General features: G+C 48.6%; 1 protein-coding gene across 1 annotated transcript in view; it reads right to left on the bottom strand.

Annotated features, from left to right (window-relative positions):
• The window catches only part of ZNF274 (zinc finger protein 274), a 365,529-nt gene that overhangs the window by 150,694 nt on the left and 210,436 nt on the right, over window positions 1-4,399 (bottom strand). The gene's annotated exons all lie outside the window — the stretch shown is intronic.

The following is a 4,399-nucleotide window of genomic DNA, read 5'->3' as shown; positions in this document are numbered from 1 at the left end:
AAAAAAAAAAAAAAGAATTATTCATTTGAGGGGCGCCTGGGTGGCTCAGTCATTAAGCATCTGCCTTCAGCTCGGGTCATGATCCCAGGGTCCTGGGATCAAGCCCCACATTGGGCTCCCTGCTCGGCTGGAAGCCTGCTTCTCCCTCTCCACTCCCCCTGCTTGTGTTCCTTCTCTCGCTGTGTCTCTGTCTGTCAAATAAATAAAATCTTAAAAAAAAAAAAAAAAAGAATTATTCATCTGAGAGTGAGAGAGAACAATTTGGGGGAGAGGGAAAATCTCAAGCCAGCCCCCCACTGAGCACGAAGCCCAACGGGGAGCTCCATCCCAGGACCCCGAGATCACGACCTGAGCGGAAATCAAGAGCCAGAAGCTCAACTGACTGAGCCATCCAGTTGTCCTGGAAAAGACATTTTAAAAAAATCCGTCTTTGCTTCAAAAGATACCATAAACAAAGTAAAAGGTAAGTCAAAACTTGGAAAGGATAACATTCCTAATAAAGGATTAATGTTGAATTTCTGTGAAGAACTTCTATAAGCCAGGAAGAAAAAGACAACCTGAGAGAAAAACGCATGAAGTGAGATAATTCAAGGAGAGAACACACAAATGGCTAACACTGTGAAAAGATGCTGAATCTCACCAATAAGAGAAGAGCAAACATCTCAAAATGTAATACCATTTTCTACCCATACTTTTTAATTTAAAAAGCTGACACTACCAAGCATTGGTGAGCATGTGGAGCAAGTGGAACTCCTAACCGTTGCTAAGAGGTGTATGAAAAGGTGCAATCCTGGGGCGCCTGGGTGGCTCAGTCGTTAAGCGTCTGCCTTTGGCTCAGGTCATGATCCCAGAGTCCTGGGATTGAGCCCCGGGTCAGGCTTCCTGCTCAGTGGGAGCCTGCTTCTCCCTCTCCCACTCCCCCTGGTTGTGTTCCCTCTCTCGCTGTGTCTCTGTCAAATAAATAAATAAAATCTTTAAAAAAAGAAAAGAAAAGGTGCAATCCTTTTGGAAACATCTACCAACATTGGACATAAATATTCATTTGCTATGGCCCATCAGGACCACTCTGAGGGCTTACCCCAGAGAGCCCCTGCGTCTGTCCAAAAGGAGACCTGTATATGAATTTTCATAGCAATATCATTTATAGGAGCTGGAAGCCTTTTGCTTGCAATGCTTTTCCCCAGATACCTGCATGGCTGGCTTTCTCCCTGCCTTTAGGTCTTCGCTTGCATATTACCTTCTTAGTGGGCCCTTCCCTGAGCCACCAACTTAAAATCACAACCACCTCCTCCCCCATTCTTTGCCCCCCTCCTTACTTGGCCTTTAGCAATTATCCCCATCCGATGTGTTATATATTTTACTTATTTCTCTCTCTCTTTTTTTTAAGGTTTTATTTATTTGTCAGAGAGAGAGAGAGCACAAGCAGAGGGAGCAGCAGGCAGAGCAGGCAGAGGGAGAAGCAGGCTCCCTGCCAAGCAAGGATCCCCTGCAGGGCTCGATTCCAGGACCCTGGGATCATGACCTGAGCTGAAGGCAGACACTTAACCGACTGAGCCACCCAGGCGTCCCTTTACTTATTTTTCTATTGTGCACTCTCCTCCAGAATGTGAGCTCCTTGAGGTTAGTGGTTTTGTGATTTTTACTCACTACTTTATTCCCAGCTCCTGCATTATAGGTTGTTATTTTTTTTAAGGATTTGTTTACTTATTTGAGAGAGAGACAGAGACACAGAGAGCACATGAGAGAGTTGGGGGGAGGGACAGACAGAATCTCCAGCAGACACCCTGCTGAGCCTGGAGCCTGATGCGGGGGCTCAGTCTCAGGACCCTGAAATCATGACCTGAACTGAAACCAAGAGTTGGATGCTTAACTGACTGAGCCACCCAGGCACCCTGCATAGTAGGTTCTTTAATGAATATTTACTGAAGGAACCTAAGTGGCCATCAAAAGTAGACAGTATGAACAAGTTCTGGTATACTCATTGAACAGGAAACTAGACAGCCATGAAAATAAATAAAGCTTCACATATCAAAAAGGATAAATCTTGCAATGATAAATACATGGAGCAAAAAATGCAAGTTGCAGATAAAATCTTATATTGATACATTTATATGAATGCAATGCAAAGTAAATGTTTTGTATTGCTCTGGGATACATATATGTTGTAAAATTCCAAAAAACACAGAGCAATCCGTATTTCATTCAGGATAGTGGCTGTCTCTGAAAGGCAGTTTCTATGGAAGAGGGGAACATGGGGGTTTCAGCCACATGGATAATTTTTTTTTTTCAGCTTAGGAGTGTTTTCATAGGGTTTCACTGAATTCCTCACAACTTTATTGTATTTTACATGTTTTTCTTAAAAGAAAAATGAGCAGACCTCTACCATTAAATCCCTGGGACGAGAAAAGCTGGAGGCTGAATGCTGAGCTGGTGGCCAAGGCAGCAAGGAAGAGCTGTGCACGGGGAAGCCTCTGCATGGCCACTGACAGCAGAGAGGCATGCTGACTTCCATGTGGAGGACTCACAGTCCCACAGAACGTTGAACTTAATGACTCCTGGGCTCCTAGCTGGTGAAGATGAGTTCATCCTAGGATCTGAGAGCACAGATAACTTCAAGTCTAACTTATTTGGACTAGTTATTTTACTATTGGTGACCCTACGGTTATACTCTCATGAAAGGTCTTACTTGTTCCAAGAATGTGCCCCGGACTCCCCTTCCTTTACCTTTCATTCTCATCATCTGGCTGTGAAGAAATGGAAGCAGCCAGAGCCCTTCAGGTGGTATGGGGTGACCACGCTTTAGGCACCTCTCAGAGGAAAGGCATGCCCCAGGAGAACCTAGATTCTCCCACTGCTCTGATCTTGTCCCATTCAGAAAACCGTGGCAGCTCAGAAATAGCTCAGAACCCCACAGTAGGGGCATCCAGGATGGCTGCGCAGCCCAGCCTTTGCGCCCTCATAGCATGGAGAGAACAGAGTGCTACGCAGCACACTGGGGTAAATGGAGTGGGGGAGGGCTTGCGTCAGGGAAGCAGAATCCTCACACCCCTGCAACCCATTCTCCACCCAAAAAGACCCTTGGTGAATAGCCGTTCCTTGAGAAGCCTGCCTTGCTCTGGGTATTACAGGCTGGACTGCAGCTCACGAAGCAACACCTTGAACCTACTACCTGTTGTCTCTACCTTTAAAATACTAACGTCCGCAACTGGACGCTGATCACTCTGATCTAAGCTGCCATCATTTCCCACCTGATTACTGCATTGGTTTCAGGGATCATCCTGCTCCTTCCCTCACCCTCTTAGTCTATTCTCCACACAGAAAAAGAAGTGACCTTTTGGTGAGGTCAGAGCTCATCGGTGCTCTGCTCCCAACCATGAGATGGCTTCCCATGGCACTCAAAGCCAGAGTCAGAGCCATCACGATGCCCCTAAGGCTGTCTGCAGTCAGGCCCCTCATTGCCCCTCTCTGATCACCGTGCTGTTCCCCCAACTGAGCAGTCTAAACTGGGGTGGACAAATGCACAGGCAAGATGAATCAGGAACAAGGAGGAAAAGGTGGGGGGCCAGGGAAGCTCGGGGTGAGGGTCACTTCAAACTCAGGTGGGAAGGAGGTTCCAACAGGGCCCCAAAGAGCTGTCAGTGGGCTTGAGGATTCCAGGTTCAGCCAGCGCTGTAGGCTGGGGGTGGTGGCCCAGGAATCCTCCCTGTGCTGGGTGAGGAGCCCTTTCGTCATCCTGGTCCATGCCCTTGAATAGTGGTTTGGGTAACAGCTGCCAGGCAGAGATTTCGTGAACCATGTTCCCTGCTCTGGTCTTCAGCGCCTCGCAATAAGGAAACATCACAACATAGGTCCATGGTAATTTAGGCTCCCATTAAGCTTCGCCATCTAGAAAGAGATCTGGGAACAATCCCTCATGTTCTAAACACAAGGGCTTCATAAGCGAGGAGAAGCTTCAAACCAGCCTCCTCATCTGGAAAGGGAGCTCAGAACAGCCCCTTCCTCACGGTACTGTAAATGTTAAATGAAAGGACCCCTTGAAAGCGTTCAGACCTGCGTATGGGACGCAGAAAACTATCAGATTTCGTCAAGGTCGCATTGCTAAGGGCAGCTACCGTGAGCCCCCATTTCACAGACGGGCAAACTGAGGCTCACGGGGTCGCGACCTACCCAGGCCTTCCGGAGTTCGGCAGCGGCGGCAGGGAGGGTGGTCCAGGCCCGGGACAGCAGCGCCCGGTTCGCCCGGGGCTAGAACACTAGTCACCCAGGTAAGCGCCTGACGCAGCGGAGGCGGGACTCGAGGCGGAGCTGCTCCCTGTACCTGCCATGACGACGCTTCCGGACCAACCGGAAGCATACCGCCCGGAACTACAACTCCCAGGAGCCCGCGCGGCGCGTCCTG

This window comes from Leptonychotes weddellii, chromosome 16 (assembly GCF_054177405.1).
Source record: "Leptonychotes weddellii isolate Sample4059 chromosome 16, ASM5417740v2, whole genome shotgun sequence".
NCBI lineage: Eukaryota > Metazoa > Chordata > Mammalia > Carnivora > Phocidae > Leptonychotes > Leptonychotes weddellii.
This window is presented reverse-complemented; position numbering and strand designations above follow the sequence as displayed.